Source organism: Castor canadensis, chromosome 11 (genome assembly GCF_047511655.1).
Source record: "Castor canadensis chromosome 11, mCasCan1.hap1v2, whole genome shotgun sequence".
In the NCBI taxonomy this organism is placed as follows: domain Eukaryota; kingdom Metazoa; phylum Chordata; class Mammalia; order Rodentia; family Castoridae; genus Castor; species Castor canadensis.
The window spans coordinates 13,307,814-13,332,183 of NC_133396.1; the positions used below are offsets into that span (position 1 = coordinate 13,307,814).

General features: G+C 45.6%; 1 long non-coding RNA gene and 1 other non-coding gene across 2 annotated transcripts; both read right to left on the reverse strand.

The window, feature by feature from the left end:
* Nucleotides 1–1,242: 1,242 nt before the first annotated feature.
* LOC141414349 (U6 spliceosomal RNA) lies at nt 1,243–1,345 on the reverse strand. The gene has a single exon (XR_012439402.1). It is a non-coding gene; the product is annotated as a U6 spliceosomal RNA (small nuclear RNA).
* Nucleotides 1,346–4,190: 2,845 nt separating this feature from the next.
* On the reverse strand, nt 4,191–12,786 carry LOC141413687 (uncharacterized). Its single transcript, XR_012438470.1, has 3 exons — nt 12,154–12,786; nt 6,484–6,694; nt 4,191–4,431 (listed from the first exon to the last, which is right to left on the reverse strand). It is a non-coding gene; the product is annotated as an uncharacterized lncRNA (long non-coding RNA).
* Between the last annotated feature and the right edge of the window lie 11,584 nt (nt 12,787–24,370).

Below are 24,370 nucleotides of genomic sequence, written 5' to 3' on the forward strand. Positions count from 1 at the left end.
GAAAAGTACTGATCTTAAGGAAGGACACTTGTCTTGAAAGGAACATCTAGTGAAAACACATTCTTAGTGAAAACACACTCTTTACTTAAAGGTATACTCAAAGAGAACAGACCAAACTTAGTATCTCCATCGATAACGTCAAACATCCTAACTACAAAAATGATTGAATGCACCAGATGCTCAGAACAAAGAGGACAGTTAATCTAAAGGCATGTGTAAACTAAATCCCCTGCCCTACTCCCTCGCTGCATTAACATCCTTAATGTTAAAACACTCAGCAAGCATCTCTTCGTGTGCCTGCATCCTTGTCTAAATGTGTACTTGTACTGTCCTTTCCTTTCCTTTGTTTTACTAATAAACTTCCCTGGTCTCTACCTCAATGTGTCCTAAAGTTCTTTTCCGTGACAAGGTCACAACCCTGGTAGCTGGGTTCCAGAGAGCTGACCCCTGCCTCTGGGGACCTCTTTGGGCCCCACCTTGGTCCCACTGACACTGCCACCTTGCAAAATGTATATTCATTAACCTATTCATTTCCTCCTTCACCAAAGATTTTCTAGTACCTGTTTCAGCCCCCAGTGGTACAACTGTAATCAAGGTAGATGTGATGTCTGTCCTCAGGGCAATTAAAGAATGCCACAACAGAGTGAGATAAAGTGCTATGTAAGCAGAGAAAAGAGCAAACAGTAAGGGAACAGAGAAGAGGCCATCACTGAGACTGGGGTGCTGGAAGAGGTAGCCAAGGACAACCTAACCTGGGTGAGGGTGCGGAAGGGGAGGGGCGGGAATCAACAGGTTAGTCAACACACGGTACCTCAGCCTCAGAGAGGTTAATTTTCCCCAAGATCACACATCTGGTAAGTGGTAGGCACCAACTCAACTCCCAATCTGTGTAAACTGACTGGGTTTTGAATCTTCCTTGCCACTTTCTATCAAGGTGCCCCTGAGTAACTTACTTAACTGCTCTGTGCCTCTGTTTCCTTGGCTGTAAAATGGGACTATAAGAAACCTACCTGGGCTATATGGAAACGTTAAACTCACTACTATAGCACTTCTCTCAAAGTGTGGTCCCCCTGGAAGTCCCCAAGACTCTTTTTTTTCCCCAAAGTAACATTTTTATTCTCAGTTTAAAATAAAAATATGGAGACTGGTAGACTGGCTCAAGTAGTAGAAAACCTGCCTAGCAAGCATGAGACCCTGAGTTCAAGCCTCAGTATGGCCAAAATTAATTAATCAGTTAATTAAAAATGAGGGGAACAGTTCAGGAATTTGCATGTCATCCTTGCACAAGGACCATGCTAATCTCTGTTTATTCCAATTTTAGTGTATGAGCTGCTGAAGCAAGCACCACAGGACTCTTTCAGGAGGTCATGAGGACAAAACCATTTCCACAATAATACTAAGACAAAGACATTCTTTACCTTGATTGCTCTCTAGTGGAGTTTTCCAGAGACCACACAATGTATGACATATGGCAGATCTAAGGCAGCCATATGAATCCAGGTGTCTTTGATTAAGCTAAACATTCTTTAAAGGGATTTGGGAAAATATAAAATATCATTCTTGGCAAAAAGTTCTCAAGATTATCACCCAAATAACCAGAACAAAGAGGACTGCAGGTGTGGCTCAAGCAGTACAGCACCTTTGCAAGTGCAAAGCTCTGAATTCAAACTCCAGTCTCACCAAAAAAAAGAAATTCCTTTAATTATTTTCTTATTTTGCAAAATACAGTTGTTTTCATAAAGAATGTTATATATGTAATGGATTTGTCATTGGTATTTTTGACAGAAGCATGTTTTAAATTTTTCAGTTTTAATTTCTTAAAATCAATATTTCTTAAATATTAATAAATATTTCATCAGTATGCTGGAGCCAGCTTGCACCAGCTTGGACAAGTTGCAAACATCTCTTTCCACTTCACATTCAGTAATGTCAAGTTTGTATCTTAAACTTGACCCTGGTGGAAGTATTTACACCATGGAAATTGGCAAATGCTACAAATCAGGACTTTTCCCTAAAGAACCAATTGTTAAACATATACCCCTCAACACCAGATATAATCTACATAAACAAAATCTCTTTGGGTCCTCAAAAAATTTTATGAGCAAGCCAAAAGGTTTAGAGCATTTATGAATTACTTTCATGAAATACTTAGCATTTATGAAATATTTACATCAGTGCCTGTTACCTGGTGTGTCCTCTATAATTAATTGTAATCAGGGACTTTACATGTAATGGATGGCGTTTGTCTATGTTGTTTCTTATTTTCTAAGCCCCCTTATGTTCCTTCCATTTTTTGGAGTCCTTCTTGCCTCTCACCCCTCCATTCAACCTTGGCCACCAGAAAACTCCTCTGCCCCTGGACCTTGAGGGACCACCCACCTCTGGGCTTGTGCCCCAGAGAAAGCTAACAGCCACAGCTTTGTTACCACCTACTTGGCACAGAGAGCACATCTGTGAAAGGCCCTTGTTTACAGTTCCAACCATGAAGCTAATTGTTTCTGTCTTTAGCTAACAGGCTGTGGGTGATTACAGGCCCAAGGGTGGTTGTGGGCATTGTTCAGAAGGTTCTGGCTTTGAGATCTCCTTGAAGGCTTCTTTGGGTTTGGTGGTTTCGTGTTATATTTTAAGAAAATTACTGGGCCAGATAATACAAATCTGACTAAGGGTGGTGTTAGGAAAACCGCTGCTCACAAAGAAAGCTCACGAGAAAAGTCTCACATCCCTAGAGCAAAGTTTAACGGCAGGCCCAAACTGCCAGACTGGCCGGGGAAATGATGGTGCAGCAGCGAATCTGGGCCAGGCGTGGCTTTTATGGAAAGGGGAGGTTAAGGAAGTTAGTGCATGTGTAGTAGTCTCTGGTAGGGGTGAGGCTGTCTTAGAGCACAGGATTTTCTGTTTAAGGGCGGGGCTGTCTTTGGAAGTTTCTGAAGTGAGGTCTGAGGATAAAATGGCTGCTGATTTATAAATGGAGACATTATTGTTCTATTGGGTTGTATATTAAGGTCCCTGGCAGAAGAATCTCCAAAGCCAGGAGTGACAAAGAGCCTGGGGCATCTGGGAGATTTGAGTGAAAGAGATTTTCTGAGGGGATACAAATTGGTGACAGTTTCTTAAACACTACAAAAGACTTTCATGACCAGAAGCTCAGTGAAACCTAAGCATAAGAATTACTGAACAAATAATTAATAGTAATGAAGGAAAAGCAAATAAGCTGTCTAGAAAAAAATGGAGGCGAGACCATCTCAATCCCAAAAATAAGTAAGGATACAAAAATTAGCATCCAATATAGGATAAAGGGCCTAAACTTTTCTCCTTCCTTTGTTTAATCCAGTGATTTCCTAACCTTGGTCATTTGAATATCACACCTGAGTTCCACCTATGTTGTTACTTATTTAACATTTTTCTCTCAATTCTCTCATCTTTTTTAAAACTTATTTTGCAAGGAACCTTCATACTTTGACGGGAGGTGGAAAACCAGTGTCATTTGCTATGTAATAATAAGTTCAGTAACAACCAAGCATTGTTATTAAACTCTAGCTAGGTTCTATCGCCAAGCAAAGACTCTAACTCTGAGGATAACAGTCTCTGTCCTAAAGAGGTTAACAAGTTGAGGGGCCTTCAAGACATATTGGAGCCAGCACAGTGGCTTACACCTGTAGTTCTAGCTACTCAGTCAGAGATGGGAATGAGGCCAGCCCAGCAAAAAGTCTGTGAGACTCATATCTCAATCAATAAAAAGCTGGGTTCAGTGGTGGGCACTTGTCATCCCAGCTATGCGGAAACATAAATAGGAGGATGGTAGCCTAAGATGGACCAGGCATAAGCCTCAGACACTATTTTAAAAAACACCTAAAGACTGGGCATATGTGGCCCATGCCTGTAACCCTAGCTATTCAGAAGGCAGAGATAAATTCAAAGCCAGCCCAGGCAAACAGTTCTCAAGATTCTATCTTGAAAAAAACCTATCAAAAAAAGGGCTGGTAGAGTGGCTCAAAGTGTAGGAAAACCCCAGTATCACACACACATACAAAAAAACCCCCAAAACCTAAAGTAAACAGGTAGGGAGTGTGGCTCAAGTGGTAGAGCACCTGCTGAGCAAGTGATGCACAGATGACATGCACAGGAATTTCAGGTGTTCAGGGTTCTTGGGTCAACTCAGAATAAAAGCACAGGCAGACTCTAGTAGCAGCAGAGGTCGGAAAGATTTTATTTGTAGAGAAGAGAAGGAGTGCATGGTGAGGAATGCAGGGGGACCCGGAAACCAGTGGATCTGTGGGTCAGGGTGGGGATTGGGTTTCAGAGCCTTTTTTTGGTGTATTGCCTGAGGGCGGAGATGTCTTTCAGATGCAGACCAGCGCTTCCTGGGGAGAAGTGTCTTCTTGACCTCCTGCGGTCTGTCCTTCACAAGTACAAGATACTAAGTTCAAACACCTATATTGCCAAAAAGAAAGAAAGTATACACATTGTCACCAAAGTGAGTTTTTCTCATTTTCATAATAAGCCTTTCTTTTTGACTTAATTAGGGTTAAAAGAAAGTGTGACCCACTTCTAGGAATTTCTCCTGTGGCTCTTCTCCACTCTAAATGCAGCAGTGTGATCAAGTACTCCCTTCCTTGGGTTCTCTGCTCTATTCCTTGCACCCAGAGTGGACCTGGTGCACAGTAGTGCTCAATAAATATTGTTGACTACATGGATTAATTAATATGCAAAATGAAATAGGTACAAGGATATTGACTTTAGCAATTCTTATTCTAGGAAATGGTTGGAAACAGGTAAGTCCATTAAGAGGGGACCAGGTAAATTACTATCATATAATGGAATCTTTGTAAATGCAGTCTTTATAAAAATGAGGCAGCTCTATGTGTAGTATGTGGAACTCACTGATGTGTTAAGTGAAATAAGCAAGGTATAAAGCAGTCTTGTACAGTATGCTTGCATTAATTTCTTAAAAGAGCTATATGGATGTGTGTGTTTACAGACACATAAACTATATCTAGAAAAAATACACAAAAGCAGGGGAGAATGGTAGCTTCCATCTCTTGAGACCAGAGATGGCAAAAGCATGCTCTTCTGAAATTTCTCTAAGACACACACATCAACTATTTAAGAAATAGACACAAAAGATGAGAATTAGAAAAAGAACTAGATCAGCATGGTTCCAGTGTGACTTAGAGGTGTGGCCCACCCCATACCTTCAAGTGAACCACTTGGGGACCCTACACCTCTCTCAGGGGATCCATGGCGTATGGAAAGCCCTGTATGCATGGCATGGGTTGTTGGAAGCACATCTCCATAGATGGGCTGTCTAATCTCTGATTCTTGACACCTGGGGCTTCCCTCCACCTAATTTGAGCATCCTTTATTTCACTTATTTGGGCAAAACATTATCTTGCTCCTGATCAGGCCATTAGCTGGGGGAGTCACACAACTTTTGACTGGCATTCTTGGTATGTGCTCCAGTTCATTGAGTCATTCATCCCTTCCAAGATTTCCCAGGGGAGGTTCATTTCCCAGAAAACAGAAGTGGCTGCAGACCTAGCTTTTCTTTCCATATGTTACCCAACCATAATAAAAACACACTAAGGACATTTTAAGGTTTGCCAGTGTCACTCGATTCTAGGGCTACTTTTCACTGTTGGGAAATCCTACAAATCTCACCATACTGGCCAGTATTGCATGTCACAGAACCCAGCTCTAGTGGCTTAATCATATAGCCAGACACTGAAAGTGAATAGTCCTTAGGGGGTGTGCATCCCTGGTTGTATGACAATTCCATGTCATATAACACATGACTCAAGGGTCATGTAGCTTTCTGCTCTACTATCACAAAGGTTTCATTCTTCTGCTTAGACACTGGCTGCTTCACCTCCAGGCTCTAGGCCCACATTCAAGACAGAAGAAAGGCATAGGGAAAAGGGCAAGAGACAAAAGGGCATGTGCCAGCTGAGTTGGCTCCTATGGTTGACCCAGAGACTTCCAGATCCATCTATTTCACTGACTGGAATTCAGTAACATAGTCACCCTAGGTTCATGAGAGCTGGGGAAGCATTTCAAACCAAGCAGGTCACCACTATGAATAAAATCAGACTTTTGATCATAAAAGACTGGCTACCACATGAGCAAAAGATATGTTTTAAGGTAACACTGTATTAGCTGTTACTATGTGTAGTTTATCCATCTTGGGAGTTGGCATGCTTCTGGAGAGAAAGGAAGATGGATTTATTTATTTTTATATTTTTCGCACTTTTAGAAAAGGGTTGATATTGAATGCGGGACATATTTTGGCTAAAAGTAGGGAAATAAGATTAGATATCTAACGTGGAACCTGGGAAGTCACTAGGAACAGGCTTCTGAAGTGGCTAACAATAAAGAACTACACAAGTTCTTGATCTGAGGAAAGGTTCTCAAACCAATTCAATTCAACACGTTTACTAAATGCCAACACACCATGTGGTGATTATAAATTGCCATCAAGGTACATACTGTGTGTTAAGAGAGTTAAGACAGGCAGATAAATAGCTGGGAAATGTTTGATCCTTGAAGAGGAGGCATTTCATCAGAGACTTGACACATGGGTGTGATTTGACAGGCAGAGGTGAAGGTACATTTCTGTCTGCAGGGAAGCCTTCATTTGGATACACAAACAGGTGGTTAGGGCAATGGCGAGTAGTTCAGAAGGGGGTCTGCAGGGAAGCTGTGAAAAATAAAACCAAAAGAAGTGAATTTAGATTAGACTGTGAGGACTTTAAGAACCAATAAGAAGCTTGACCTTTGTCAGTAGGCAATAGGGAGCCACTGAAAGCTTTGAGCAGGGGAGTGACAAACCATGTAGGAAGGACTGGCATGGAAATGACAGGGAGAAAGAGGAAAAGGTGAGCTATCATGAAGGCCCCAGCAATCATGAAGACAGAGGACGGTCTCTGACAAAGAGAATTATGGAGATCAACTCAACATGACTTGGTACAGCAAGAGGCATGGAGATGCCTGTGGTTAGTGGCGATGTCATTAACATAACATAAATAAGGAACAATTTGGAGGACAGTGTAGAGTTGCAGATCCCAGGTGGCAAGAGGGTAGAAATTCTGGCTTGGAGGTCAGGATCAAGATCAGAACTGAAGATACTAATTTAGGGGTCAACAACCGAGTGAAAACAGTGGAAAGGGCAGAGAAAGCTCAGATACACTATGTCCCAAAAGTTGGTACTTAGCGCAGATCCTCTCTCCACCTATGGCTCACGACCTCAGCCTTTCAGACACTTCTCTATCCCCATCCACACAGCACCAGCACCATTCCATTCAGTTGCTCAACACTGACTCTCTCCCTGTTTTGCTAATCTGTCCCAGCAAGGGGACAGGAGTTCCTTCTGCCCTCTACGTTATTTTGCTAATCTGTCCTCCCTACCACTGCCTTAGTGCAGCTCCATCATGTCTCACTACAAAGCCTCCATTGACCTCCAAGTCCGTTGTCACCACCCGCCCACACTCACACATTGCAGATAGAGAATTTGTTCTAAGATTCCATTCTAGCAATGTGATTTGTCTTTTCCTCAGCCTAACCTAACCAAATATGGCCTGTAGAGTCCACCATAGTCTAGGTGGCAGACCGCAAGGCCAGCTGTATCTCTCTCCGTTACTGGCATCTGACATCTGACGTCCAGTTCCCCAAATGTGTCTCGACAGTCTCTTGTCTTCATTTTTATTTAATTACATTATTTGCTTTTTTTTTTTTTTTTGGTGAGCCTGGAGTTTCAATTCAGGGCTTTGGGTTTGCAAAGCAGGAGCTTGAAAAGCACGTGTTTTACTGCTTGAGCCACACCTCCAGTCCATTTTGCCCTGACTACTTTTGTAGGTAGGTCTCACAAACTATTTACCCAGGCTGGCCTCAAACCTCAATCCTCCCAATCTCAGCCTCCCAAGTAGCTAGGAGTACATCCATGAGCCACCAGCACCCGACTATCCCTTGTCTTCATGCCTTTATGCATTACTCCTTCTGCTTTTCTACCTCATTCATCTAGCTCACTGCTAGTATCCTTGGCAGAAGCAGTTCAAGTATCACCTTCTCCAGGAAGCCTTCTTTGATCTCTTCCATGTGTTCTTACCTCACCCAGGGGTTCCTTCTGCCCTTCACATTATATAGCAACCATGCCTAACTCCACTGTTGAGGGCACACATCGTGACTCATTCATCTATCACCAAGGCCTAGTCAAATGCCTACCACACAGTAGATGCTCAATTAATATTTGCAGAGTGCTTCAGTGAAGTAAGGAATGGATAAGAACTCCAAGGCAGGGAGGGTAGAGAAGTGAGGGGCTCAGGGGTGAACATAGAAAGTGCCTCAATTTTTAACAAGGAGAAGGAAAGAGACAGAAAGCACATTATTTCAGAATCAGGATTGGCCCCATATGCCAGTGATTGCTGGTAATCCTCCCACACACACACTTTCTTTTTTTCATTGGGGTTTGAATTTGCTAGGCAGGTGCTCTATCATTTGAACCATACCTCCAGCTCCTTTTCCCCTCTTTTATTTTCCTTCTTTTAGGCACAGCTTAGTTCCTCCAGGATACCCTCGCTAAGCTCCTCCACTAAGTGGTCCCCCTTATCCTCTCCCACCCCTACCTCTGCTGGCATTGGGCTTTGTGTCCTCCCCTCCAGCCTTCAACTCTACTCTGCACTGCACTATAGGTGACTGACACCTAAGGGCTCCTGGGCCAGTGAGAAGCTCTGGTAGGAAACTAGAAGGTGAAAGGCAAGAGAAATCCAGATTTTTCCCACTATCCTCTTGGTCTTGAGTGGGAGCTACAGAAGTAGGTGTGTCTGCTCTGTGGTTCCAGCTTCTTTCAAGTGACCCAGGCCCCGAGCCCCATCTAGTCCCTCCCAACCAGAGGACAGTAGTGAGTTCCTGGTCATTTTGCTGCCTTCTCTACTCTTTCATCCACTCTGTAACCTAGTCTCTCATTAAATGCTGTTTGAAAACTGAGTAGGATCTATTTCCCTGGTTGGATACTGCCTGACGCAGTACACTGTATCTCTCCTCCCTCCTTTCATCGCCCTCACTCCTCAGGATGACTTTAATTCTTACCTTTAGTGACTGGTTCCAGATCTGCCCACCTACCAGACAGGAAGCCCTCTGAGTGCAGGGACAGTTCTGGAGGCTCTGTGCTCCCTCTCCAGAGCCTGACACATAGGTGATCAGTGCATTATATGGAGATAGGCTGCAGATAGGAGCTGGGATGAGGACATCTCCCAGGAGGCAGTTAGTGGATGTCCATGGAGAGAAGGGGTGGTGGGCAGAAACCACACTGCAAGAGGTACACTCAAGTGGAAGATGAAGCAGACACTTGGAAACAGTGTAAGGGAATGGTTGTTTGGTTGTTTGTTTTTGGCTTGATTGAATCTGCATGTTGAAAGGAAGAGGCTAAAGTAGGGAAATATTGGAGGGCAGGAGATGCTGGGATATTGGGAGTGAACAACATGACCTAAGTGGTCTCTTGGGAGAATTTTTTTTTTTTTTTCAATGGGACTGGGATTTGAGCTCAGGATTTCATGCTTGCAAAGCAGGCTCTCTACCACTTGAGCCACACTCCTCCAAGTCTATTTTGCTCTGGTTATTTTGGAGATGGGAATCTTGTGAACTATTTGCCCAGGCTGGCCTCAAATTGTGATCTTCCCAATCTCAGCCTCCCAAGTAGCTAGGATTACAGGCATAAGCCACCAGCAGCTGGCTCTTAGGAGAACTGAATCAACCAGAAAGGCTGGGGATGGTGTGGGAAGGAGATTGGAGGTAGGGAGGTGACTGAGAAGGGGGAAAACCCATCAGGAAGTGAAGAATTTGAGTCAAGCCAGGTATCCTGAAGAGGGCTTCAAAGTCGGGGGAGGGGTCTAGGAAGGTATGTCCGGGACCAAGTGCTCTTGGTAAGATTATCTTTGCCCAGTGCCCCACAGATTCCCCTATCTAGGCAGCTCCACCATTTGCCAAGATTGGCAACTCTTCTCCTCACTCGAATCACCACAGCCGCTCCTCTCCCCACTGACTCTGTGGTTCATGATGTCACTTCTATCTCCCCATGTGGAGTAAGACTGGGCAGCAGGCAAGGGCCAGAACTAACAGGCTGATAAATGTTTATCAGTTTAGGCAAAGAGAAGTCCTGGCTTATACCACTGGCCAGTTTCCATGGAGTAAATACTACCATTAAATCCAGTTTCAAGCTTCCAACATGAGGTCACAGACCTCGTTCTGGGAAGATAGCTCCATCATACCACTGCCTGCATGCATTCATCCACTCTCTCCTGCTTCCCTGCCCCCTGCCCAGATCTCTGCACTGAGATGGCAATAACGAGGCAGGTCCAAACTGGTTGCAGCCTTGAGCAAGGCCCTGCTGCGATAAGTAAAAATGCATCTCCCCCAGCTTCTGGTTATGTCCCATCTCAGCCTCATGTCAGCATTCTTCTCAAGTGTAACTCCAGATCTCACAGGGCTGTGGGGCCTGAGAGCCCCAGACACTCAGATGATTCACCAGCCACTTTCTCAATGTATTGACTAAAAGCCCTAAGAAATTTTCTTTATCCAAGGCAAACAGAAAAGGAAAAGTGACCCAAGAATAGCATTCTCTCACAGATGTGCAAACCTTACTCACTCTTCATCACTCTTCTGTAGAACTGATGGGTAGCTGGCTCTGTGAAGCCCAATGTCTTTGTGGAGTCCTGCATGCAGGACCTGGCAGAGTGCACCTGGGCGAGTTACTTCTGTCCAAACTAACTAACTAACTAACTAACTGTTACTTCAGTTAGTTTGCCCATCTATGAAGTGGGAATAATACTACCTATTCTATAGAGTTAGACTGCAGGCGTTCTCAACTGGGGACCTTTGCGCCCTTGGGGACATTTGGCAAAAACTGGAGACATTCATTGGTTGTCACACAGGGAAGGTGGGGGAGTGCCATTATACCTAGTGGACAGAGGTCAAAAATACTCTTCAATAGCTAGGCATCAGTGGCTCACATCTGTCATTCTGGCTGCCTGGAAGGCTGAAATCAAGAGGATCACATTTCCAGGCCAACCTGGGCAAATGAAAGTTTGCCAGATCTCATCTGAATGGAAGACACTGGGCATACTGGTATGTGCCTGTCATCCCAGCATGATAGGAAGTGTAAGCCTAGACAGTAGTCTAGGCTGGCCTGGGCAAAAAGTGAGGCCCTATCTCCAAAATAACCAGAGCAAAAAAAGGAGGCATGGCTCAAACAGTAGAACATCTAGCAAGCATAAAGCGCTGAGTTCAAAAATCCCAGTACCACCAAAAAAAAAGGAAAATGCTCTTAAACATCCTACAAGGGCTGGCGGGGTGGCTCAAGTAGGAGAGCACCTGCCTAATGTTAGATATAACATTAGAAAGATCACAAAGACCACCAGTCACAATGGAAGGCACAGGAACAGAGAATTGCCTCCACAAGGCAACATTTACTTCTGCAGAAGGGTGCGCAAACACACAGGCACAGCAAGCACAAGGAGGAGACCATAGGTCTGCATTTTTATTCCTGACGAAGTGGGGTCCTGCCCCTTTTACTAGGATTGGTCGATTCGGGTGCATAATCTGCTTGTGGCTGATGCTGCACTTGGAATTTGGGGGTAGGGGAAGGTAGTAATTTCTGCGGGAAAACGGAGCTCAGTGAACAAGAACCTAGAGCTGTGAGCAGCAAAGATGGCGACACACTGATAGAAAAGACTGTTTTCCTCACACTAACAAGCATGAGGCCCTGAGTTCAAATCCCATGCTGCCCCCCCCCCCAAAATTTACAGATGATCAATTTATATTGATCATCTATAAGGAGGCAGAGATCAGGAGAATTGTAGTTCAAAGCCAGCCCCAGGTAAATAGTTCAGGAGACCTTATCTCGAAAAAACTCATTACAAAAAAGGGCTGGTGGAGTGGTTCAAGATGTAGGCCCTGAGTTGAAACCCCGGCACTGCCAAAAAAAAAAAATTCTACAATGCCAGGACAGTCCCCCTCTACCTCCCTCTGCTTTCCCCTCCCCCCACTCAGAAAGCTCTGTTGACAACTCTGCACATTCAAACTCAAGGTCATTTCTTAGCTTATGGAATGCTCTCCTTTTCCTGATTCTATAGCTTGCACACCCAGAGAGGAGCGCGTCACACACACCATGCAGCTTCTCCATCGGCGGGAAGAGGTTGCACCACGCCCGCTGCACGCTGTCTTGGTCTTTCTGTGTTTCAACACACGTGGTCTTCCCTGTGCCGGCCCTTGGCTCCCCAAGCTTCTCAAGAGCAGGCAGTGTAACCTTTTTACTCATCCTCAGGTACTCCACGGCGCCAACTACTCAGTAAGTGTTCCACAAACCGTATTTCTAACCCCACCACCTTCTGCCTCAACAGCTACCACCTCGCAGCAGAAAGGAGGCGGAACCAAAGCCCAGGAGCTAGAGCGCCCGGACGACTCCAAGGTAACCGAAGTCCGAGCTGGGAGTGCCCACGCATGCGCGCCGTCGCCCTTCCGTCCCGTAACCTCAAGAAGAACGCAACCGGTGAAGATTGCCAGAAGTGCAGCTTGCATGTGTAGTTACACCAACACCCGGCCTGTCTCCGCCTTTTTGTCCATTAGTTCGCCCGGAGAGCTCTGTAAACCTTGCTAGGAAATAATGCCCATTTCTGGTAACTAGGCCTCGTTAGCCAATAGTTGCTAGGGAGTAGGACGATGGGCAGGCCAGGATGAGCCATCTCATTGGTGAATTTGGAGGAGTGGGTGGGATTAAGGGTAGCTGTGCGGCCAAAGAAAGGAAGCACGAAGCGAGGCAAAGTCTTAGCAGCGGGCGTGACCGTGGCCCGGGGGACCGTTGGGAAGCCGGTACGGGGGCGGGGCTCAGAGGCGGGGCCGGGGCGGGGCGACCGTTGGGACCTGGCAACTGTTGGCCTCGAGCGCCGGGGTCGGGCGGCGGGACATCGGTGGCCTCGCTACACTCACTTGGCTGGGGAGATCGGCGCTCCGCCGGTAGGTGAATGGGCGGGACCCCGAGACCTGAAGCGGGGCGCCGTGGGAGCGGTGGGGATGGGTCGTCCCTCAGAGCCCTGCTGGGCTTCGGCCTGGCCCGCGCGCTCGAATGGTGGGGATCGTGGCCAGGCGTCCGCGGTCGGACCCATTCGCGGCGGGCCTGGGCTCCCTGGGCCGTCCGTTCGCGCACCATAGCTGCCAGCGCCAAGATCGCACACCGTGCTCGCCCCAAGCCTCCAGGCCGCGCACCCTCGAGGGCACACGGTCGCCCGAAGCGCGCGCGAGGACTCCCTGCTTCCCCTTCCCCAACACCCGTGCCACCGCGCTCAGCTGCCCTGCAGCCAGGCCCGCTCCTCCTGCTACGCGCCTTGGGTGCCCCCTTGCAGAATTGCGCGCTCCCACCTGCCCTGGCCGTGGAACCCTCTGGTCTCCCCTGGGAAGTGCCTGGGAGGTCACACCCCACCAACGAGAGGAGCAGACCCTGCCCTCGGCACCCAGCGGGGCAGTGCCGGCCACCCCCGGCATCCTTCTCTCAGACCCCGACCCTTCTCTGTAGTTCTGTGTGTTCCACTCGGGGACTTTTGGAAGCCCGTTGTGGCCCCATCAGCTTGAAGCCACCGGCCACCAGGTAGAAAGCCACTTGTACCATGCAGAGATTCACACCTGTGCAGTTCCAACTTGGGGGGTCTTAAAATGTTGCTCTCAGCTCCAATGGCCTGCGGTGTGAAGGAGTGTGGAGAGGAGAGGATGAGTGGGAAAAAGTTCAGAAATCAGTGGTGTCAGTGGCAAAATTCTTTTTGGTAACTTGAGACAGGGAACATCAATAACTTGTTTAAGGAGTCGAAAACGGAATGAAATTTAATAAGAGTAGGACCATGACCAATGAACGCCAATAAATTAAAGTTTATTCCAAGAAAAATGTTGAAAACCCTGAGACTGAAAACATGGTCTTTCTGAAAGATTAGAGGAAGGTAGTATCACTAACATTAGTGATGTGCTGTATACTTGGTATCTTCATATCTGTAACCTTTTTCCTTTAACCTCTGTGTGGTAGATGGATAGCGTCATCCAGTTTTATAGGTGAGGCACCTAAGGCAGTTGTGGAAAGCATATTTCTTGCCTGATGCCTCGCAGTTAGGACTGAGGGTGGGTTCCCCAGACCCCTTAATCAGGATGATATAATAGGACTCTGATGGAAAAAGGCGGGAAAAGTGTTTGGTGTGATATTTACGCTCTTAATGTAAGAGGTCATTTATAAAGTGTTTGTTTTGCTTAGGATGTGTTTGGATTTTCTTTTGATATTTTAAAAGTGATGTCAAAGTCAGTTCCTTTGGAGTGATACCAGACTCAAAGTTTTTTAAATGTCTTTAAAATGTCCTGACTTACTTGGAAGGGTATGATGAACTTCTCAGAAGATCTCAAAATAAAAGTAATCATGTCTGACTTTAATTTTAGAAGTAAGTCCCCAGGTGTGTGTGTGTGTGTGTGTGTGTGTGTGTGTGTGTGTATTCAGCAGTTTGTAAAATCAGCAATAACTTGGCAAGCTTTATGCATCTTCTGATATACAGAGCAGTTCTGAGGGGTTTTTGCCTCTTGTGCCTGTTAGTTTGTGGGAGCAGCACCATGGACAGAGACCCTGCCAAGCCTGGTTGGGCCATTTCACCTCAGCAGATGGAGGTTTGGTTCCTCATTTGGTTCTCCTGATGAACACTGACTCCTTTGTGATCTGCTTGGAGTGTTTGTGTATCATTTAAGGGTGAGAAGAGAGCTTGCCCTGATTGGTTGTCCATCCCTAGGTGATGGTTGTGAATTCATCCCTGGCTAGGATCTTGTGAGAGACCTATAGAGGTGTAAAGGAAAGAAAAGCTTCATCCAGGGTTGGTGGCCTCCTCTTAAGAGCATTGTGCCACTTTAGCCCGTGAACTCACTTTTAGTTTCCTATTTTTTTTTCCTGTCTCAGTGGACAGCACATGGACCTTCCTAACAGGCCCGCCTGTCCTCTGAAGAGTTCACAAATTCATCATGGTCGGCTTGCCAGATGTTCTTTAGGAGGGAAAACAGAAATCTTAGAACCAAATTCAGTCTTAAATAAAAAGTCAAAGTCGGTTTGATACATATACAAGTAGCATACTTCTACTGAAGGCTTCTGTCATCTCAAAGCTGTTCCTTCCCCCTCCCCAGCAAAACCTTAAAATGCAACTAAAATTCTGCTTTCATGATTAATAAGTCACTCCTGCAGTTGTGTCTGATGCTTCCTGTTTGCCCCATTTTAGTATTTCAGTTAAACTGGAAGCATCTGAGCATCATGGGCATTTCTGATGGCACCAGTGTGAAATGGCTGGGGAGGGGGACAGTTTGGAGAGTGGACTTCAGAAGCTCTGAGGATAGTTCACCCCTCTGGGTTCTGCACACCAAGTTCTCAAATAAGGGAAAGGAATGGAGCCAAGCATCTTAATGGGCTAGGTGTTCATTTAAAGTGTGAAGGCTTTGCATTTACTTGCTGATGCTGACTGAAAGGTTGATAACAGTGGAGTAGAAAGGGAAGGCCAGGCAGAGGGCAGATTGCACAACAGGACATTGTAGCTGTGCTGAGCAGGGTGCTGAGGCAGGGGACTTTAGTTATGGGCTTGTCTTATTGCCTGAGTGACAGTACAGAAAAAAGTGATTTTTCTTCAGTGGCCTGTGTATTCTTTTTATTTTTCCTCCCTGTGGTACTGGGATTTGAATTCAGGGCCTTGGGCTTGCTAGGCAGATGCTATACCACTTGAGCCACACTACAAGCCCCTGTGTGTTCTTTAATTCTAGTTTAAAGGGTTAACTCTCCTTTTTTAGTGTTTTTAATCCTTTAGCTCCCTGATATAAATCCCTTGGAATTATTTGTATGAGGAATAATTTTGTAACCAAGCTTTGTATTTTCTTACAGTACTTAGGTGATGAAAGTCAGGGAAAAAGATCAGAAAAGTGAAGCCTAGTGAGGAGAAATAAAGTAGACAAGATTCCTTAGCAATTGTTGTCATGCCTGGAATCTAAACCCACTTTTCTTGACATCTGCTTCACTACTTTTTCTATTAACTTGCTCAAAAAACTATAAGTCCTCCCCTACCACCCTGAACTTAGCAGCTTTATCTGTCAATTATTACCAGTTAATATCAATAATAAACTATTAATTGATACTGGATCTTAATAAAAGCTTAAAAGACAAATAGCTTATCATTGGGACAGGTCTACCTCTGCCCATTTTCCAGATGTAGAAACTAAGGCAGAGAGGTCAAGTAAGCTGTCCAGAGCAATAGAGCCATGGTGTCTCCAAGCCAGTGTGGTGTTTTAGACTGTCTGCTCAGACAGATGTGAGCCATGCCCAGGTCTGCGGTGGTCTGCCTGAGTGCCCTCAAGCAAATCACTTCACTTCTATTTAGCATGGGTGCCTTATCTGTAAGTGGGATCAGAACTATTTTATGGGAAGTTTTGAGTAGAAGAAAATGAGAGAATCCATGTGCAGAGCGCTGTGACTGTCACAGGTTGTTGTCAGCAGTGGTAGTAGAAATGGCAGTAGTAGTAACTGTCAATTACTACATTGTTACTAGACCAGTTTTCTGTAACATGGTGTCAAGAAGAGTCAGATTGCCTGACAGGATAGTTATTTTCTCAGTAAGATTTCCAGGGCAATGTTTCTCCAGCCTAGAGGTTTTAGATTCTGCCCTCGCCTCACTCCAAATGAGCCTAAAGGGGCCCAGACTCTGCCCAGTGAGAGTTGGCAATCCTAAACAGGAGAAGTCCCCAGAACTCCCAGTTCTCTGAACCATAGGCAGAGCTGGGCCTGACTAGGGGCTTTGGTGGGTCCTGCATGGGGCTAAGTAGGTCCCAGCATTAACTCTTGGGGGTGAGAAAAAGGAAATATAAGTCAACAAGGACTTGTTCTTTGGGGGACTAGAGGCAGTGTTTGGTTCTCTGGGTACAGTTCCTACCAGCACATGGCACCCAACCTCATCCCCCTTTCTCATTTGAAAATATGTCTTGTCAGCTTATCTCTACTACTAGGTCTGGGGACCCTGGGTCTATAGTCAGGGATTTGGAGATTTCCCTTAGTCTCACAAGAAAAACAATATCACATTAGATTTTAAGTTCTTTTTTCTCCTTTAATACAAAATAAAAATATAAGCTCCTACCAGACTGATGTTCTTTAAATAACATTTTGTTTTCTCTTGGGGATTCTGTCTTGATGACCAAAGAGTCATTTCTAAAGTGAACCTAGTTTTTAGAAAAAATAGGTCACCATATGTCAAGCCTCAAGTGGAGCTTAGTTCAGATAAAATGAAAGCAGCCGGCCTGGAGCGCACTTGCCTTCAGGCATGGACCCTGCTCAGTCTCTGGCTGGCTCTACAGCCTGCATTTGATAAGTGCCTTAGTCATTTTCCAAGCATCTTTGCTTAGGTGAGCAGAGCACTTTCTCTGGAAGGTGAGTCACCCGTGCAGGGATGTAGGTGACAGATTTATTCCCTGCACAGTTGCAGAGGAAGTCCTGAGCAGGCCTTGTTGAGAAGTCCTCTGCCAGAGACCACCCTCATTCCAGCCCAAGGGCTTGGAGGCAGGGAGCTAAACGGGAGGCTCCGGGGTTGGGGCTGGCTAACTGACAGCTGGATCCCCTGGCAGGGGTCATGTGGACAGGGGACAGATTCCAAGTCAGCAGTGTTACTGCACTCCTGAGTCCAGCCACCTTGAGAGTGGACAATGGCCCATTTCCAGTGACAGCAGAGCAGCAGGAGGGGAGTTTTGGCCTCAGGGAACTGGGAAACCCCTTGGCAGAGAGTGGAGAGATACAAACTATACTTTGGCATGAAACACCTTTTGGGGAGCCCTGTTTGCCCTTCCTTCCTTTTACCCACCTGAGTTGTAGGCTTGCAAGTGCTCCAGTGATTGGAAGGGGCTCCATTACATCCTGATTGCAGGAAACTTTTGGAACTCCAAGCCCACCAGCACCTCAGTTGTTAACACTTCCAGGACCAGTGTTAGGACTCAGAATGAAATAGCTTGAGAACTCCAGAGCCATCCTTACCTCCCAGTTTCTGGTGGCTGCAGCTCGTCCCTTTATTCTTTATCCCCACCCCCCATCCCCCGCCAGCATTGATCTTTCCTTAACTGGGCCAGAATTAGCATTCTGGTGGATAACTAGGGATAGCTGGGATGTTTGGAAGAGAAGGGGAGGGGAGGCTTCAAATGAGTGTACAATTGCCAATGAAGATTACACTTAAGAGTCTTTTGGTCCAGGGAGGTAATTGGATGAGCCTGACTCCTTGAACCCAAGCCCAGCAGTCTCACTTGGCAGATGCTATGCTTTGAGAGGCAGGAATAGCTAGCTCTACACAGACAAATGTAAAGACATAAGTTCATGTACCACCTCCCATGTGGCACCCATATGCAAACCTGCACCCAGGTGGATATTGTGCAGATCAGAGGTCCGTTTTCTCAGGCAATTAGAAATAAATGGGTCTCCTGGTCAGCAATTAGGAAAGGGGTCAATAGGAGGCTCAGCAGCCAGCTTAGAGGACACCTTCTTGCTAGGGTGCAGTCAGAATACAGCCACTGTGATGTGACCTCATCTTCAGGGATCTGGCTCCATCCTCTTAAGTGTACCAGGACTGGACAGCATGGATGCCCCATCCCAGTCCAACAGGCTTTCAGAGCCTGGAGTCCTCGGGGGGGTGTGTCCATCATTCTTTCGCTTGGGGAACACTTGCCAGGGGCCAGGCTCTACTAGGTGCTAGAATACACAGATGTCCGTGACGATGGTTCAACTTATAGCTGAGCCATGATGGTGTGGAAGCAATACATATTTGATGGAAATTGCTTCGAAATTTGAATTTGATGTATTCCTGCGCCAGCAATATGTAGTACAAGACTCTGGCAGTGCTGGGCAGAGGTGGTGAACCACAGTTCCCAGTCCTCTATCTGTGTGCTGTGTTGTTAAGCTGTTATGTTGGGTAGCTTAGAGGTATTCAGTGCACTCTGCCGCTTGAGCCACGCCCCCAGCCCCTCAGTGCATTTTAAATTTATATTTCAGCTTACAGGATTTCTTGGGACATAAGACCATTGTAATGCAGCCGTGAAGAAGAACGAAATGTTATCATTTGCTGGTAAATGGATGGAATTGGAGAACATCATTCTGAGTGAGGTTAGCCTGGCCCAAAAGACCAAAAATCATATGTTCTCCCTCATATGTGGACATTAGATCAAGGGCAAACACAACAATGGGATTGGACTTTGAGCACATGATAAAAGCGAGAGCACACAAGGGAGGGGCGAGGATAGGTAAGACACCTAAAAAACTAGCTAGCATTTGTTGCCCTTAACGCAGAGAAACTAAAGCAGATACCTTAAAAGCAACTGAGGCCAATAGGAAAAGGGGACCAGGAACTAGAGAAAAGGTTAGATCAAAAAGAATTAACCTAGAAGGTAACACCCACGCACAGGAAATCAATGTGAGTCAATGCCCTGTATAGCTATCCTTATCTCAACCAGCAAAAACCCTTGTTCCTCTACAACAAAATTAGAAATAAGGGCAAAATAGTTTCTGCTTGGTATTGAGGCGGTGGAGAGGAGAGGGAGGGGGCGGAGTGGGTGGTAAGGGAGGGGGTGGGGGCAGGGGGGAGAAATGACCCAAGCCTTGTATGCACATATGAATAATAAAAGAAAAAAAAAAAGACCATTGTAAATCAAGGGACAACGGCAAATACAAGTACAACTGAGGCAATGCTTACCACGGAGGGAGGGGCGGTGAAGATGGACATGGAAGGAGACACAATAGAGATCAGCCCAGGTGTTAAATGGGGAACCATGGCTGTAGGGCCTGGAGCCGAGTGAGGAAGGCACCCAGCCCAGGTGCCCCTTCCCCAGCTTGAACCAGTGCCGACCATCACTCAGAGCTCCCTGGCAGGAGGAGCCTACCTCTCTGTCTTCAGCACTCCCCAGGGGAAAGGAACGCATGTTCCACAGTGAAGGCGCTGTCAGTGGGAATGTGCTCGAACATAGTTCAGGGCAGAAGCAGACAGTGAGTGGGCCAGCTATTAGAGACAGAGCCCACCTCTTCTACCCTCCAGGGTAGAACAGAGGTGGAAGGGACCACACTGGCAAATGCCATGCTTGGTGCCTTCAGACTGAATTATAGGCAGAAGGGCCAAGGGTTAACATTCCAAGAAGGTCTTTCAAGATCACAACATGGAAAGCTCTTGTCTATCTTGGTCACCGTAATATTCCTCTTGGCCAGCCCAGTGCCTGGGACCTGGTAGCCAGTGGTAAATATTTGTTACTGAGTATAAGACACAAATCCAAACTGCTCCTGTTAGGTTCTTCTGGTCTGAGTGAGAGACAATGAGAAAGGACTGTCTCCTGGTTTTCTTGCCTTCACCAAGGAATTGGTTTGAGTTCTCAAGAACATTTCCTGTTGGACTCCATGTCCCAAGCCCTTTCTTCCTCTCCTGGGAGAAAGCAAAAATATGACCCTTATAATAAATGGACATGTCAAATGCACCCCTACTGCCCATGTCCTCAAGCTGGTCACTCAGGCCAGTTCATCAAAGATTGTGCAGGGCAGTGACTGAGACAAGGTCATCATGGTCAGAGTCCACTGCCAAAGGGCAGAGTGGACTGTGTGCTTCCTTCCATTCCCCATGCATAGTAACTCTTCTGTGGAAAGCCAAGCTGTCCTCAATTTCAGAAGCAGTCACCAGTGACTACAATGAACTTGAAGCCTGCTCACTTATAGGCAGCTGAACCTGCCTTACTTCATCTTCTCTTGATATGGGCCTAAAGCCAGTCTCACCTATAAAAGCCAGATTTACAAACCCAGAAAGAAGGGTACTGGTTATACTTTAGCAGGATTGACCATGGCCTAGGGAGCTGCTCCTTGCTCTGATCAATCCAAAAGGTTAAATAAGAGAGTTGTGTTCACAACCAAAATGTTGCTTATAATGATGACCTCACAGCCTGACAAGATCATGAAGATCATGTGGCTTATCAAAGAAACTGGTTGCAAGCCAAGTGGGGTGGTGCACGCCTGTAATCCCAGCACTCAGGAGGCTGAGGCAAGAGGATTGTGAGTACAAAGTCAGCTTCGGCTACAAAGTGAGACCCTGTCTCAAAAAAATGAAAGGGAGGGAGGAAGGAAGGGAGAGAGGGAGGGAGGAAAGGAATTCATGTCAAGGGCGGGTGGCACTATAAGTCTTGGAACTGATCAGTGTTGATTAGTATACCCTACAGCCTCACTTCATGAGAACATCTAGTTACACAAAATACCCTAACTTACAGATTTCAATGACACATGAGTTTCTTTAGCATAACACATAACAACTCTTGCTGCTGATGTGTAAAATGAAGTTCATGTGTAGTCAGTTTTTTCCTCAACGCTGCTTTCCCTCCATGTTCTCCTGCATTCCAAGTCTGCATCAGTCTCGGTAGATCCATGGTGCTTTATGTGGCATCCTATTAGCTATTGGCTCTCCTGGTGCAAAAGATTTGAAAGTTGAATGGAAAATGCCATCCTCACACTGTTCTTTGAGAACTTATTAAATGCTTTGCATCAGGCCTGTAGACAAGTAGTGGTCATATGTATGACAATAGCATCTGGTCTCAGAGCTTTGCTATAGGAAAATAGTAACATAGACTCAGGTGGCTGGGAGCCAGGCTTTATAAAATGAAAGGTGAATTTGAACTTTGTCATAGAATTGGTCCTTGGATCTCTGGGTTAAGGAACCCAGGCCTGCCACAAGTCCAGCTTGGAGTCTTTGCTCTCTGCTCCTTTTTCTAGAACCTTTGCGCCAGCTGGTGATGCTTCCTGATTAAGATGCTTCCTCCTGGGTCAGTCCCTGGGTTTCTCACTAACAGATCCTTGGCTCGTGACAGCTTCTACATTTGGATCCCAGTTTTTAATGCTTAGATCATTAGCAAGGGGATTCAGTGTCATGGCTTAAGAGTATGGGCTTTGACACAAAAGTCCCATGTACAAATCTTGCTTCTGCCTCTCCCTGTAGTGTGGCCTTGGGTAAATTACTTGACCTACTGAACCTCAGTTTCTTCCTCCATATAAAGGGCATAATGTTGATTCCCTGATCACAGAGTTGTGAGTATTTAAGAAATAATGCATGTATTCCACAATACACAGCAAATAATACAGCTGCTGTTCTTAATTTGTGTTAGTATTGACAACCAGCATGGGACTAAGTGTACAAAAATGATAGTGGATATTGAAAACACCCAAAGATGACCTCAGAACAACTAATTTCAGCTCTACTGCCAAGCAATCGTGGGCCCCAGCTCATTGTGCTCTTCTGGGTCACTCAGTCCCTTCCTTGCTGAGGCACTACAGTGGGCACAGAGGCCAGATGGGGATGCAGGGCTGGGGCCATGGCTCAAGTGGTAGAGTGCCTGCCTAGCTAGCACGAAGCCCTGAGTTCAAATCCCAGTACTGGCCTGCTCCCCCCAAAAAGGACATTCATGGGGGATGATCCTTTTCTTGCTGACTGCTCTGCCCCTGACCACTCAGGATTCTCTTCCTCCTCCTCCTTTGGCAGAGTCTGTTCCAGGCTTGCTGTGTGATACTAGGACTGCTGGCCATAAGCTGTGTGTGAGTGGGAGGGTGGATTTCAGTTCTGCATAGGCAAGGACTTTCAAGTAACTTGCACCTCCAGTCAGGGAAAGAGTAGCTCATCCTGTAACAGTTTTTGTGCTTCCACTAACATTTTCTGAGTACCCACTGCATGCCAGGTTCTATATTGTATATATTAAACATTGTTTCTTGCAATGAGTCATCCTGTAAAATTTTCTTATGCACATTTGAGGATACCTGTTTCACAGATGAGACACCTGAGTCTCAGATTAAATGACCTGCCCATGGTTGCTCACCCGAGTGTTGAGGGATTATGATTTGACCTTGCTACATTACTGAATGGTCCTCTTTCAGCATGTGTGATATATTGTAATACATTACCTACAAAGGCCCTTCTGATCCTAAGATCAGTTTGGGATTCCTTTATCATTCATGTTTCCATCTGTCCATTTTCTTGCCAGCTGGATTGTTAGTACCCTGAGGACAAGGATAGTGCTTATAGCAAATAGCTAGCATGTTTGGGAACCACCTGTCTGATGCTTCCCTACTTCCCTGATATGGAAATAGGAGAAAAGAGAGCCCACTAACAAAAGGATCACCAAGAAATTCCAATTCCAGGAATTTACCACTTAAAATTACTTTCCCAGGTATACAAAAATGTGAGTAAGGATGGACTTTTTTTGTTTTTTGCTGTGTTCTTATAAGTGAAACAAAGTCCATCCGTAGAAGAGTAGTTGAAGAAATGATGACGCATCTGTACCATGGAATCTTAGGGAGCCATTAAAAAGAACAAAATAGTTCCCCATGTACTGAATGAAACAGTACCCATAACATATTAAGTGAAAGGTGCAACTTATGTATTAGGTATGTGTATCACATGTTTATCTAAAAAAACTAGATGTTTGTATAAGTATAGTAATGGAGCTAGGATTCATATCAACTTTAACTGTCTCTTAGGTTGTAGGGAAGAGGGAATGCTACAGAGACTTTCATGGTATAAATTTTTTTATTGTTGTGCTGAGTGGGGGTAATTGTGACATTTTCAAAAGTTCTTACAATATATAAATACATCATACTTGAATTCACCCCCTCCATAATTCTTCTTTATTCCCCTCCCCCATAAGTTATTTTAATGAATAAGTATTTCATATTTGAAAAAATTTAAGATGTTTTTAAAGAAAAACAGGGTCAGAGATTATACATAAGGAGAGACTAGCCAGAAAAACTTGTCCTCCTTAATGTCCCATCTTGGGACCAGCTCTGCAATCCCACCCCTTCATGTAAGCAGTGGAAGAAGTCAGTGGTTTTCCCTCTGGTCCAATTCTGCCATGTTTTTCCCTCTTTCTGGGGCCACTTGTGCTGAGAGCATCCCTTACAGCCAATAGAAGTGTGGGCCTGTAACCACTGCATACATTCATCATTGGTAATTGTAGATAAAAGCAGGGAAGCAGTGACCATCAGAGGTAAGGGTGACTGATGGAGCAGTCTCTGAGTACCTGCTATTTCTTGAGTCACATTGATATAACTCAGTTCCCAGGGACAAGAAGAAAGGGAGTGAAATGAAAACCAAAACCAGGAGGGGCAAGCTCCCCTGTCTCCTGTTTTAGTGGCCCAGCTACCAGGGCTCAGTGACCACCTCAGAGGTCCACTATGGTGAGATGGTGAGGTTTCATGCGTGTGTGTGTGTGTGTGTGTGTGTGTGTGTGTGTGTGTGTGTGTGTGTTTGGGGGAAGCAAGCTTTCTGAAGTCTCACTCACAAACACAACCACATGC